Source organism: Felis catus, chromosome A2 (assembly GCF_018350175.1).
Source record: "Felis catus isolate Fca126 chromosome A2, F.catus_Fca126_mat1.0, whole genome shotgun sequence".
Classification (NCBI taxonomy): domain Eukaryota; kingdom Metazoa; phylum Chordata; class Mammalia; order Carnivora; family Felidae; genus Felis; species Felis catus.
The window spans coordinates 115,082,294-115,097,805 of record NC_058369.1 but is presented as its reverse complement, the minus strand read 5'-3'; the positions used below and the strand labels follow the sequence as shown (position 1 = coordinate 115,097,805).

At 43.7% G+C, this 15,512-nt stretch overlaps 1 pseudogene; it reads right to left on the bottom strand.

The window, feature by feature from the left end:
- Positions 1 to 13,572: 13,572 nt before the first annotated feature.
- Positions 13,573 to 14,652, bottom strand: LOC111557358 (annotated as a pseudogene).
- Positions 14,653 to 15,512: the final 860 nt, after the last annotated feature.

The window sequence follows — 15,512 nt, the reverse complement described above, 5'->3', positions numbered from 1 at the left end:
AATGTATTACCTTTATTGCTAAGAATGATCTGGTTTGTTGTAAAGCAAAGAAAATAAAAACATTCTTTACTTTAACTCCACATACTTCTGTAGGTCTTTGTTTCTGTTTATAGTGCAACTCCTCAAAAGCGTTGTCTATATTGGTCTTTAATTTGTCTCCTCCTTTCATTTCTCAATCTAATTATATTGGTCAGCCTCTGAGATGGTCTCTAATTCCCTCATCTCCTATTATTCATGCCCTTGTATAGTCCCCTCCCCTTCAGTGTGGTCTGGACCTAGTGAATTTCTTCCATTGAATAGAATTGAACATAAGTTATAGGTCGGCATGTGGAGAGATGCCCCACACCATATGTCATTAGGGAATTGCAAATTAAAACCATGAGACATCATTATGTATCTACTGGAATGGCTAAATTCCGGACGGTGACAATATCAAATGTTGGTGAGGATGTAGAACATCAGTAACTCTCACTACTGGTGGAAATGCAAAAAGACATAGCAATTTTGAAGGACAGTTTGGCAGTCCTTACAAAGCTAAACATACTCTTACCATATGATCCAGCAATCATACTCATTGGCATTTCCCAAAAGGAGCTGAAAAAACTTATATCTGCAAAATAACCTGTACATGGATGTTTATCATAACTTTATTCATAATTGCCAAAGCTTGGAAGCAACCAAGATGTCTTTCAACAGGTGAATGGAATGTGGTACATACAGACAATGGAATATTATTCTGCACTAAAAAGAAATGAACTATCAAACCATGAAAATACATGGAAGAAACTTAAATGCAAATCTGAAAAGTTTATCTACTATATAATCCCAACTATATGACATTTTGGAAAAGACAGAACTATGGAATCTATGAACAGATCAATGGGTGCCAGAGGTTTGGGGGAGGGAGGATGACTAGCTGGAGCACAGTGGATTCTTAGGGCAGTGAAACTGTTCTATATGATATTATAAAGGTTGATACATGTTATTATGTATTTGTCAGAGCCCATAGAATGTACGACACAGAGTGAATCCTAATGTAATGGACTTAGGTTGCTAATGATGTGTCGGTGTTTGTTCATCAACTGTAAAAACTGTTTTGCACTGGTGGGGAATGTTGGTAGTGTAGTGGGAAATCTCTCTAGTTTCTGCTCAATTTTTCTGTGAACCTAAAACTGCTCTGAAAAATAAAGTCTTTTTTAAAAACTGATGGGATGTCACTTCAGAGATTGTGTTACAAAAGACTGGAGCTACCATCTTGGGCTGCTGTCTCTTACCTTTTCTCTCTTAGAGTCTTTGCTCTAGGGGAAGCAGGCTGCCATGTTGGGAGCTGCTTTATGGAGAGAACTAATTGGCAAGGAATAGATGTCTTAGGCTAATAGCCAACAAGGATCTGAGGCCTGCCAATAGCCACGTGAGCAAGCTTGGTAGTGAATCTTCTCACATCAGACCTTGAGAAGACTCCAGTCCTAGCCAATGTCTTGACTGCAGCCTTGTGGGAGACCCTGAGCCAGAGGCAACCAGGAAGCCACACCTAGATTCATGACCCACTGATGCTGTTTGATAACATGTGCTTATTGCTTTAAACAGCTAAAGTTTGTTGTAATTTGTTATGTGGCACCGGATAACTGATGCATCAATCCATGACTCCATGGAAACAACTCTTTTCAAGGGCCAAGGTGCTTTTAGTCTTGACCTTAGTTGTCTTTTCAGTTCAAGCGTGATCATTCTCTTCTTGAAACATTTCTCTTTTGTCTTCCAGGTCACCATACTTTGTTTTTGTTTGTTTTTCCCAACCTCATGGCTGCTTCTTTTCAGTCCCTGTTACTGGATCCTTTTCATTTGCCCACCTTTACTGTGCGGAGTTCTCCAGGGCTTAGTCCTCAAATCTCAACTCTCCTTGATCTACTCCTATCTAGGTAATGATGTCATCTAGATGTACAGTTTTAAATACTGTTTTGACTTTGCTATGTGACTCAAATTTTTCTTCTTTTTTTCTTAAATAATAGAATTTTGTATTCTCACAGTTCTGAAGGCCAGAAGTCCAACATGAACGTGTCAGAAAGGTTGGTTCCTTCCAGAGGCTCTGAGGGAGAATCTTTGTTTCTTCCAAGCTTTTGGTGGTGATGATCAATCCTTGGCCTTCAGCTGCATTATTGCCCCAGACTCTGCATCTGTCATCACATGGCATTCTTCTGTGTGTCTCTGTGTACCTGTGTCTTCTTCTGACCTTCTTATAAGAACAATAGTCACAGGATGTAGGGTGCCCTAATCCAGTATTACCTAATCTTAGCTTTGTTACATTTTTAAAAATCCTATTTCCAAATAAATCCCCATCATAGGTGCTGGGGTTAGAACATCAGTGTAACTTCTTACACCCACAACACAAAGCAGTGCTCTTTTTGTCCCTTTTCTCTCATGCTTGAGGGTTACTGGAAGTGGTTTTTGGACTCAAAATTTCACTTTTCTCTCAAACTTTTCCATACTGTGTGGTAGAATTGACAGGACATGGTAACTAATTTGAAAAAGATGGAGATAAGAAATGAAGAGTCACATGACTTCAAGTTATGGTGACCACCTCAAAAGCCCACCAATCCTTGGTGATAGGCTTGAAAAAGTGACTGTATACAGGGCACATAACTGAGGTATTCTACCTAATGACCCTCCATTCAAGCAAGGCATTATTCTAGGACCATGTGTTCCTGTTTTCCTTTTTTCAATTACTATATTCTACAACTACCTAAATGAGTTACCCCTACCGACCTCTCCATACTCACTTCCTGTGACAGATTTCTTGTCATATAAACTATACAGCTCCTTTTTATTCTTTTTTTTTAAAAATAATTTATTTATTTTTTAATTTACATCCAAGTTAGTTATCATATAGTGCAGCAATGATTTCAGAAGTAGATTCTTTAATGCCCCTTACCCATTTAGCCCATCCCCCCTCCCACAACCCCTCCAGCAACCCTCTGTTTGTTCTCTATATTTAAGAGTCTCTTCTGTTTTGTCCCCCTTCCCTGTTTTTATATTATTTCTGTCTCCCTTCCCTTATGTTCATCTGTTTTGTATCTTAAAGTCCTCATATGTTTTGTGACTCAAATTTCTGTCACAGGCTTAGACCATTCCCTGACTTACAGTCTTATATGTCCAATTGCACACTCAAGGTTTGCACTTGGGTTTCTAAAAGGCATCTTGAAATGAATGTGCCTGAAACTCAACTCTTGATATTTCATCACTCACAACTGATCATGCCACCATTAATCCACTGGAGTATATAGCAGTTTTATTCTTCCAGTGCCTATGGCAAAAATCTTGGAGGTGTCCCAAACTCCTCTCTTCTCTTGCGCATTTACACACATCGATCCACAGCAAATCCCATCATCTCTGCCTCAAATCCGACCACTTCTCAACCATCCTAGTCCAAGCTCCATTATCTCTCTCCTGGTTATTTTAACAGGCTTCTAGCTGATGTTTTGCTTCCGTCTTTGTACTTATAGTCCGTTCTCCACACAATGACCGGAGGGAACTCTTTAAAACATTAGGAAGATCATGTTGCTCGTTTGCACAGACCTCTTGAGTGGCTGGCCCCTCCTTTCTTTCAGTGTAAAAGGAAAGTGTTTCAATAGTCTACAAGGCTATACAGGATATAGCCTCCATTTCTTTTCTGTCTTCCCCCCTGACAATCTCCCCCTGCAGCTGCACTGGCTTCCTCACTGCCCCTCCAACATGCCAAACGTACTCTGCCACAGGGCTTAGCACTTGCTGTTCCTCTGCCTGAAATGCTCTTCCCCCAGGTTTCCTTTTGGCCTTCACTGTCTCTTCCTTTAGGTTTCTGTTCATAAGCTCCTTGTTATAGCTGAATTGTGTTCCCCTAAAATTCATGTTGAAGCCCAAATCCCCCATTGTGATTATATTTGCAGATAGGGCCTTTAGGGAGATAATTAAGTTAAGGGAGGTGATGAGGATGACGCCGTAATTCAGCAAGACTAGTGTCCTTATAAGAAAAGAGAAAGTCACCAGATCTCTCTGTCTCTCTCACTCTCTCTCTCTCTCTCTCTTTGTGTCCACATCAACAGAGGCAAGGCCATGTGAGGACACAGCAAGAAGATGCTGTCTATAAGTCAGGAAGAGAGGCCTTACTGGAAATTAACTCTGATGGCACTTTGATCTTGGACTTCTAGCCTCCAGCGCTGTGAGAAAATGAATGTCTATTTAAGTCCCCCTGTCTGTGGTATTTGGTTATGGCAGCCCAAGCCAATTAATACATCCCCCCTAGAAGTGAGGCGTGTTCTGACCACCCTGTAGAAAGTGCCAGTATCCCTCCTATCACCCAGCAGGCCTATCCCCCTTACCCTGTTTTTTCTTTGCAGGGCTTTAACCTCCTTTTCTTATTTGTTTATTGTTCCTGTCTCCTGAATAGAGTATCAGTGCTGTGAATGCAGAGACTTGTGCCCACCAGCACCCAGCACTTTGTGTGGCACATCTTAGAGTCTCACTAAATGGTTGTTAAATGCTCCAGGTTGAACTGGGGCAAAATCCTCCATATGCTGAAATTGCTCCAGATTCCTTGGACAACTACCAGTGCTCAGAGGGAAGAAAATCCTATCAAAAAGTGGACTTTAATCACAATGGACCCCTAACTTATACAGCCTCACCTGTGTAATTCTTAGAATCAATCAGGGATTGTATATGGCTGCATATGCTAAATAAATATACTAGGGCTCAACTAAATGGCAATTTTATTTTCCTCACATAACAATTCAGAACTGGTGCAAAGGGACCCTGTTTCTTTCTGTCTTTTTGTTTAGCCATTTATAGGATATAACTTTGGCTCTTCAGTCACAAGATGGTTGCTGCATATCCAGCATCTCATCCACATTCCAGGCAAGATGACTGGGAAGGGCCAATCAATCAACCAACCAACCAACCAACCAACCAACCAACCAACCAACCAAACAAATGACTGGGAAGGGTAAAGGGCAAAGGCAAATGCCAACAGAGGTAGTTCTTTTAAAAAGCACTTTCCCAGAAGCCTTATTTGGTGACTTCCACTTATATCTCATTGGCTAGAAATATATCACATGTCCTCCTCTAGCTGCAAATGCTGCTAGGAAATACATTAAAAAAAAAAAAAAGCTGGGCATATTACCACCCTGAAGAAAAGTGGGGTGCTTTTGTAGAAAAGAAGTGACAGAGTAATTGAAATTGTGTATGTATCCAACAGTGTGAGCCTCTTCTTTTGCACAAGAAAACCAATTTCCTCAATTTTCAATCCTGAAAGAATGTAGCCCCAAACACCACGTTCCATGTTTCTACTTTAATCTGGATGGAGTTTTCTGTAGTGAGAACAGCACATACAGAACTCCTGAATGGACGGTGAGAGCACGGACTGCCACAGAGCATGAACATGTGGGACAGAGAATAATTGCAGATGAGTTTTGTTCAGTTGTCTATTTACGTGATTGTTCAAATCAACATTGCCAAGCTGAAATTTCAAGAGGGTAGGGATTGTGACTGCTTAATTTCTGTATATAAAACCCAGGCTGCCTGAACCTTGAGCAGGCAGTTGCTAGTAAGTGCTTTTCATAGAAATGATGATAAATATGTGAAGCTGCCTGATTGCATTGTCCTTTTTGATTAACGTGTCTTTGTGACCCACATTTGGAAGCCCAGAAATAGCTGCGAGGCTCGTCCAAATTTGTTCTGGGTAATTGAATGCAGCAATGTCACAAATGACTTCTCCTAAATCATGCTTTGAGCTTCTAAAAAACTATAATGAAACAATGAATAATCCTTTTGTTCTCTCCAGAGATGCACATAGTACGTGTGTTTCATTCCTCACCCTTGATGTGACTGACCATCTGTGCCACTGTAACTGTTCCACCTGGAAGGGAAAAGACAGGAACTGTTTCACTTCTCTTGCGATCACCCTGTGTCCTTTCTTCTCTGCTCGCCAAATGTAGCCTTCATGGTGGGCCAGTGGCATCACAAATGTATCTCAAGACCCCGTGTTCTGCTAGACAGGGAGTGAGGTGCCTAGAGGGCTTTGTGTTTAGTGAGTCAAGAAAATTTATTCAGGTTCGGTAATGTACACGAGCCTTTGAGGTAAACATGTAGTCTGTTTTTGTAAAAGGCCCAGCCTTTCCGGTTTCTGCTCCCCTTCCCTTCTCCATGACATCTGGTGTGTGTACTTGGGGGTGCTTAGGGCATGACACTAATAGTCTGCATTCCAGCTGGTCTCTGCTGCAGTGGGGGCTGTCCTCAGATAGTGACCACTGAGATGTGACTGTTCCCAGTCCTGGCTCTTTGGGGTTTGTGACTGAAACCTGGGGCCTGGCGACTCATAGTCACATCTGCTCTTGATTTGGGCAGGCCTCAGGAACCTGCTCTGGACAACTGCAGTGTCATCTGCCCTGGCCACCCTATCCACCCCACCCCATTGCTTTCCTTATAGCACTTATTTATGCATCCATCTACCGGTGTCGATTGGCTTTCTCTACTAAAACTTTAAGTTCCTTTCAAGATACTTTACTTAGGGGTCTTCTGTCCCTTGGAAATGTGAACAGTTACATCCTTCTCTATTACTATCTGCATCTCTATTCCCATCTCCATGCCTGTGCCCATATGCACGCTAATCTATATCAGTTAAGAACATGGACTCTAAGGGTCACCTGGGAGGCTCAGTCGGTTAAGCGTCCGACTCATGGCTCAGGTGGCGATCTCACAGTTCATGGGTTCAAGCCCTGTATGGGCTGCATGGTGACAGTGTGGAGCCTGCTTTGGATTCTCTCTCTCCCTTTCTCTCTTCTCCACCCCTGCTCACACACACTCCCCCATCTCTCAAAAATAAATAAATAAACTTAAAAAAAAATAAAAGAATACGGACTCTAAATTTCACCTTCCTGGGGTCAAATCCTTGTTCCATTACTGTTAGCTGTACACACCTGGCAAGTTACTCAGCCCGCCTATGCCTCATGCTCCTTATTTGTAAAATGAGGATAACAGTAGCTACCGCATAGGTTGCAGTAAACATATGAGCTCCTACCTGGAAAGGGTTTAGCAGAGGGCCTGACACACGGAAGCCTCCACGGAAGTATTTGCCACTATTTTTATTACCGACTGTCTTTCCTACTAGAATGCGAAGTCCACAAAGGCAGAAGCTTTGCCTGCCTCTTTTATTGTTATATCTCCTCACCCTTATGTAAAGGGGAGGCCCTCAGTTACCATTTGTCAGATGAATGAATAAACGAATGGATCACGAAATGAAAAGGACACAACATATTCCAAAAACTATTATCACCCTTTCACACTCCGTCTGGTAAGATTTATGTCGCGCTCAAGATGATTTGCTCCTGTTTAGTGTTCTCCTAGCCTCTAGGAAGGCGAGAACTAGATTTTAGTCATTAATGAATTCTTCTATCCCCAAACTACCCATCCCAGGGCTTCCGAGCTCGCTGGGCAGCCTGGTCCTGGGGGAAGTCCTACCCCTTGGTACTCAGGAGTCCTACTCTTTCCTCACTGAGTTTGGCTGCTTCCCCACACTGACATGAACACTGTTCTCTCCCACTTCGACGGGAGTGGGAGGGGGTGCTTCATGTGTCCTGTTTTTTTGTGTGCATCTGTGTCTGTGTCTGTGTGTGTATGAGTGAGGGAAGGCAGATGACAATGAGCAGCTCTCACAGCTTATCAGCAGCCATCTTCCCAGCCATGCCTCCTTTCCTCCTTCTACGGATGGTCTTTTTCTGGTTTCTGGCCTTACCTGTCTGGGCTGCAAAGAGATTTGGTCCTGGCGGAGCTAGCTCTCCCCAGGGCTCTGTGGCACTAGCCACTGTGCCTTCTGGACTTCCTAGCTAGTACTCTTGTTCCAGATATGCCCCAGGTCACCCCATTAGTGGTAGGAGTTGCTGCTTAGGCAAATGAACTTCCTTTTTGTTCACAAATCACATTGAAGTTGAACCAAATTTGAATTGTGATGAATCCTTTGTCCTCTTTCTGCCGGCTTTCCTCTCTTTGCCTCCGTGGGACGTGGCACAGCCCTCTGCAGGATTCCTTGGATGGGGGCACCTGGGTGGCTCAGTCAGCTGAACATCCCCCTTTGGCTTAGGTCATGATCTCACAGTCCGTGAGTTCACGTCCCACATCAGGCTCTCTGCTGTCAGTGCAGAGCCGGCTTTGGATCCTCTGTTCCCCTCTCCCTACCCTCCCCTCATTGGGCTCTCTCAAAAATAAGTTAAAACATTTAGAAAAATGTTTAAAATTGCATGGATGTAATTTTTTTTAATGTTTATTTATTTTGAGAAAGAGAGCGAGTGAGCAGGGGAGTGACAGAGAGCTCTGTGCTGTCAGTGCAGCACAAACCCAAACTGTGAGATCGGGACCTGACCTGAGCTGAAATCAAGAGTCAGACGCTTAACTGACCGAGCCCCCCAGGTGCCCTACCTTGATGTAATTTTTATAGTAGGAGTTTGTAACCAGCCCACGGGACACAGAAGTGGCCCCCACATGTAGCAAGGGAGGGTTTGACCACTGTGTGGTCCCACCCAAATGAAGTGTTAGGGCTCCATCGCTTTGGGCATTAAGGGTCCTGATTCTGTTCGGGGGTGTCCCGGGGCACCAAAGTTGAGTTCCCATGTGGAAGTTAGGTACGGATCAGCAAAGTATTGAGGTATAAGAGGTTTTCTTCTGCTGGAAAAACCACAGGCATCCTGCCAGCCCCTGTTGACAGAAGGTTCTCACCCCACAGCAAAGAAAGAAATGATTAAATCGACTTTTCCATCCATGGGCACAGTCTGGTCTTTAGATGTTGGCTTAGTGTTTAGGTTCATGTAGCCAGAGATGGAGAGAGCCCCTCTTCTCATTACTAGAGTTTTATACTATTAATTACTTGTTTCTTTTTAAAAGACAGTGAGAGACGGATTCTCTCTGGGAGAAAGATGTATAAAATTTTCTGCAATCAAAGAAAAATGGTTATTGGGGCACCTGGGTGGCTCAGTCAGTTAAGTGTCCAACTTGGGGTCAGGTCATGATCTCACAGTTTCTGAGTTCGAACCCTGTGTCAGGCTCTGTGCTGACAGCTTAGAGCCTGGAGCCTGTTTCGGATTCTGTGTCTCCCTCTCTCTCTGCCCCTCCCCTGCTTGGACTCTGTCTCTTCTCTCTCAAAAATAAACAAACATTTAAAAAATGGTTGTTAAAAAATAAAAATAAAATAAATATTAAAAATAAAAAAATGTGGTTTTTTTTTCCTGAGGGACTATGCATCCCTGCTACTGTGAAATATTTCTATTAGAAATTAGAATAATGGTTATTTAGAAGATGTTAACAACACTGGTGCTTTGCCCGCTGCTGAGTTCTTTTTTTTTTTTTTTAAAGCCTGTATGGTGGAGAATCCCTGTTCTCCATCAGACTCCTGTCTAGAAGCAAACGGAAGGTCTTCCATGGGGAGCTCTGTGGATGTGACCTGGCCACTGTTTCCAAAAGGACGAGGTGACCCTACCTTCTCTTTTAAAACCAAAGTTCCCATCTGCAATGACATCTAATTGCAACTTTTCTTTCTTCATTTGGGGTCCTGAAAGGGGAACTTCTGCCTTCCTGCAGAAACATTACCCTGTAGCAAGCTTGCAAAATTCCTCAGAAGGGAGAAAAATGTGTAAGTGATATTGTAGAACCTGTCATATTTTTGTTGCTTTCTCATATCTTTTTTGTTAGGAATAGAAAATAAGATCGTAGGAACTCTGGTGGTCACAGATCCCCTGATGTGTTCTGTATGTGTTAGGAAGGTAAGTAAAATCAGGGAAATGGAACAGAGATAGATGGGAGAAGGGACTTCTTATTTTAGACAGGATGGTCAGCTATGAGCAGCTGATCTTCCTGAGGAGATCTGAAGGCAGGGCGGGACTGAGCCATGGGAAACCGGACAGAGGGGTGTAAAGGCAAAGGCCCTGAGGTAGGGAGGTGAGAGCATGATCTCTGGATATGATTCCCCCAAGTTGGGGCCCTGAAGCAGGCCCTCTTCTCTCCAAATCAGGGGTCCTGGCCCCCATCTCTGACCTCTTTTCTTACTCCCGTGCCCTCCCCCAAGTCTCGTGGAAGCAGGGGTCTCTTCCTCTTCTTCTCTCTTCCAGACTCCATTGCTTTGGTATTAGCTCTGTACCTTGATCCTCCCTCCTCCCCACCCCTAAAATTTTAATTCATAAGGCCACTTATAGACGTTGTTTTAAAAGATGAAATTGTTTCTATATCTTTTCATTTCAGCTATACCAATCCTGCTTCTCTGAGGTAGTGTGAATGCCTTCACCCACCTGGCTATCTATAGTCACATACAAGGCAAAGGCTGGGAGAGTGGGACACAGAGAATAATAGCATACTGCCTTGACTTTTCCTGCTCCCAGCCCCCAGTCGCTGGAGATATGGTCTGCATACCTTTAATTTGTCAGATTTGCCTTCCAGAATCATGACCTGTGACTCAACCTTTTCCCAAAGCAATGGCTTTGTTCTTAGTCCTCATCCTACATGATTTATCTGCAGGATCTGACACCATGAGCCACGTAATGCTTCCAGAGACTGACTGCCTCACAACTAACTCACTCATTGATTCAAAGCGCATACACTGAGCCCCAACCATGGAGAGGTGCCTATGCAGATGCTGAGTATGGAGGAGAGTCACACACACACATCCTGCTCTAGGGGGAGTCACAGTCCAGTGGGGATGGCAGCTGAGGCGCAGGGGGAGCTAAGGGAGAGTGCAGGAGGCTTCCCCGCCTGGCCTGTGGTTGCTGGGAAGGTTTCCCTGGACCTCTGAGTGTGAGCGTGCTCTGCTTCTAATTTCAAGCAGCATTGGTCCTCCTGCCCATCCTTTCCGGGCCACCTGCCCACCTCTGCCATCTTGTCCTACTCTCTTGACTGGACCCTTTATGTGACAGCTTTCCTGGCCACATTATCTCTCCATATTGTCTCCCTCACAGATTTTATCTTTTCTTCTGCTTCTACCATAGATAAATCCCTATCCCTGTCTCCAGTCTCTCTTTGGCTCCAGAGTCAGCCCTTGACTCACCTTGTCCCTCCAGCTCCTTTCTTTTGGACTTTTGGAATCTCCTTCCTTTTGACCTAGTTCAGCCTCATTTTTGAATTGATCTTGACTAAAGTTTCCCTCCTGCTTTCAAAGTGCTGTTGGGAGAGACAGTCTAGCATAGGCATGGAGCATCCCTGCACGTTCCTTCTGAGTGTGTCAAGAATGCAAGGCCCTGATGGTTCTTCACCCAGGCCATCATTCAGGGTTATGTTTGCAGCAGGCAGCCATGAGGGAGGCTCCCAGACAGAGACCAGGCTTGTTTCTGCTCACTATAAAAACAGTGAATTCCCCAGCTCAGTGTTCCTCTCCCTTAACAGTGTTCTGCATGTACAGGCATCTTGGATGGGTCAGTTGTGTCATCATTATGGACTCTGGGGGCATAGGGAACACCTGCAAATCAACACAAAGCACTGGCTACTTCTTTTGCCATATGTAATAAAATCTTTGGTCTCTGACCCAAAGGTCTCATGCCTTTTGCCAGCATCCATGGAAAACTAATTTGCAAGCTTGTAAGTATGGTAAAATTTCAGACCTGCACAGTTCTTAGCAGGTGTCACCTCTAAGATCCTAACTCCAGTGTACCTTCTGGTATTGCTAGGCAACCAGGTTGCTTCTTATTCCCTGAGTGGCTTTTGAGCACTGGTTTTTCTCCATTATACCCTTTCTCACCATTGTTGGTCTGCTGCAACTCTCCTCTGGGTTTAATATGAGTGTTCCCCACTCATTTCCTGTCTTGGCATTTTGTCCTTTCTCATTATTCCTGTGTAGCACACCTTCTGATGGTCATTAAGGACTAGATTTGAGAACAGAAGGGCCCAGAAAGTCATTCTATTTTAAATGAAAAATCACATGGATTAGGATGCAGCTCTCTGAAACTCAAGCTGAGGTTGAATTTGCCATGAGAGAACTCCTACCTCTTTTTTTTTTTAATTCTTTTTTAATGTTTATTTATTTTTGAGAGAGAGAAAGAAAGAAAGAGAGAGACAGAGAGTGTGAGCCAGGGGAGAGGCAGAGAGAGAGGGAGACACAGAATCCAAATCAGGCTCCAGGCTCTGAGGTGTCATCACAGAGCCCAATGTGGGGCTCGAACTCACAGACCCTGAGATCATGACCTGAGCTGAAGTCAGACGTTCAACTGACTGAGCACCCAGGCGCCCCAAGAAAACTTCTACTTGTGATTGTAGACAGAGGATTATGATCTAGCCTCTAGGGAATAGTCATACTTGCCAAACCTTTTATTTGCACAATGGATTTTATGTAAGTAGTATTCCACCCATTATCTCCTCTCACCCTCAAGAAACTTGGGAGGTAATCAGGGCAGGTAATCCCAACGTTGTTTTGAAGAGAACCATGACTGGAGGATTAAGTGACCTGCTCAAGGTCACACCACTAGTGAGCAGCAGGACTAGGAGGAGGGCCGGGCGTTTCTGTTGCCTGACTGGGCCTTGCCTATGGTATCTTTATGGCGGTTACATCATTTGGTGTATAGACCACTCTTTTTTTTTTTTTTTCTAACGTTTATTTATTTTTGAGACAGAGAGAGACAGAACATGAATGGGGGGGAGGGCCAGAGAGAGAGGGAGACACAGGATCCGAGGCAGGCTCCAGGCTCTGAGCTGTCAGCACAGAGCCCAACGCGGGGCTCGAACTCACGGAGTGGGAGATCATGACCTGAGCCAAAGTCGGACGCTTAACTGACTGAGCCACCCAGGCGCCCTGGTGTATAGACCACTCTTAACCACAGAGTCAAAGACTGTGCACACTCGGATGGATACTATTAGTGTTTATTAATTATAAGGAAATCTGAAGTATTTTGCCTACCTAGGGGCAAGTGAAATAAATTATTTTTCTTTATTTAAAAAAATTAAAAAAAAAATTTTTTTTAATTTATTTTTGAAGGAGAGAGATGGAGCATGAGCAGGGGAGGAGCAGAGAGCAAGGGAGACACAGAATTCGAAGCAGGCTCCAGGCTCTGAGCTGTCAGCGCAGAGCCCAATGCGGGGCTCCAACCCATGAACTGTGAGATCATGGCCTGAGCCGAAGCCAGACACTAAGCCAACTGAGCCACCCAGGTGCCCTGTGAAATTATTAAAAGTGATACTATGCATCTATAAAAAGGGAAGGCATTTATGTATTGATATGGAATGACCACTAAGAAATATTCCCTTTTTTTAAGATTATTTATTTTGAGAGAGAGAGAGAGAGAGAGAGAGAAAGGGAGAGAAAGAACATGTGTGTGAGGGGTAGGGGCAGAAGAGAGAGAGGGAGAAAGAGAATCCCAAGCACAGAGCCTGACATGAGGCTTGATCTCACACGAGATCATGACCTCAGCCAAAATCAAGAGTTGGACACTTAACCGTCTGAGCCACCCAGGTCACCCAGGTGCTCTTCTTTTTTTTTTTTTTTTCTTAAAGACATATTTATTCAACGTCATGATCATACAATTACAGTTAGTAATCAACAGCATGGGTACAAAAACCAAAAAAATCTACATTAAAACCCTTTGTTGGAGTGCATTACACTTTCCACAGAACAGAAACTAAAATAAACTGTTATATAATTAGTCATGAATATAATCCTCGGGTTTTTGCCCATACACATGAATATTGTCTAAAACATGGCTCCTTTGTGGCAGCTAGGCCCTGCCGCCACCGTGCTTGGCTGAGCTCACAAACCTGTTGTAACCTGTAGCTTCCCTGTCACTTCTCTGGCTCTCCTCTCCTGCTAAGCTTCGTTTCCTGACAGTAATTAAAACCTTCTGCCACTGCCATAGCTACTGCTGCTGCTGGAACTGCCACAGCCACCTTGGTTTCTGGTTTGACAAAGTATTGGCCTCCACCACCATAGGGCACAGAGCTTCTGCCTCCAAACTTCCCTCCTTGCAGGGGTCCAAAATTTGAAGATTGATTGTTGTAATTGCCAAAATCATTATAGCTTCCGCCACCTCCAAAATTGCTTCCATCATTACCAAATCCGTTACAGCCATCCACACTGCCACCGTGTCCACCACCACCTCGCCTGCCACCAAAGCCACCTCGCCCACTGAAGTTTCCCCCACGACCAGAGTTGTCATTCCCACCACAACCACCACCAAAGTTTCCAGGACCACTTTGACCTCTCTGGCTGGCTGAAGCACCAGCCATCTCCTGCTTAAATAGGGCTCTCCTCACTTCCCAGTGTGGCCATTCACAGTATGGTATTTTTGAATGACAATCTTGTCTACAGAGTCATGATCATTAAATGTTACAAAAGCAAAATTCTCTTCTTGCCACTACCTCGGTCAGCCATGATTTCAGTCACTTCAGTTTTCCCATTCTGTTCAAAATAATCTCTAGGATGTGTGCTTCAGGGTCTTCTTTAAGGCCACCGATAGAAATTGTTTTCACAGTTAAGTGGGCACCAGGTCTTTGAGACTCGTCTCTTGAGACAGCCCTCTCTGGTTCTACAACTCTTCCATCCACCTTGTGTGGCCTTGCATTCATGGCTGCATCCACCTCTTCCACAATGGCGTACGTGACAAACCCAAAGTCTCTGGAGCGCTTGGTGTTGGATCTCTCATTACCACACAGTCTGTAGGCGTTCCCCCATTACTCAAAATGGCTCCTCAGACTCTCATCGGTTGGTTCAAAGCCCAAACCTCCGATGAAAAGCTTCTGCAGCTGTTCAGGCCCTTTGGGAGATTCTGACTTAGACATGACAGTCGTGGAGGGGAGATTTAAAGATGATTACTTAGCAGCATCCACAGGCAGAAAGGAGTAATCTGATGAACATAGCTCAGAAATATTCTTAATACTTATTATTTTGACATATTTTAAGACTAAAAAAGTTTCAAAATTTGTACAGAGTTCCTGTCTGCCAGGAACTCTCTCTCTTTACCCAGCTCCCCCAGTAATAGCATTGTATATAACCATAAATTGACATTGGTACAATACTATTAATTCATATAAATACTTCATTTGGGTTTCTCAGAAAGTTTTAAATATCTGAGAGAGTGGGGGTATGGTATGCATCCTATTTATTTTAAAAGAGAGAGGAAAGGGTGCATGTGTGTTTATATGCTTCCATATACCTATAAGATTTCTTAAAGGATATATAAGAAGCTAGACACATTGAGTTGCCTCCAGGAAGAACTGGATAGCAGCTCTGGATAGAGAGTATTGGAACCGTGTGTTCGTTTGTACCAACCTATCTATTTTTAAAAAGGGAATGAGGAAAGTTTTTAGGTATTCATACAAAATAATCTCTGTTATATTTTTAAATGAAAAACACAAGGTAAATAAGTGTGTACGTATCCCATCTACAAAAAAAAAAAAAAAAAAAAAGAAGTGGGGGAGCTGTGTGTTTTCGCCTCCATATGCACAGATTTCTCTGGAAGGATAGGTACGAAACTGGTAACCATTGGTTTGCCTCCAAGGATTAAAATGGGCAGACAGAAGTGGGAGGG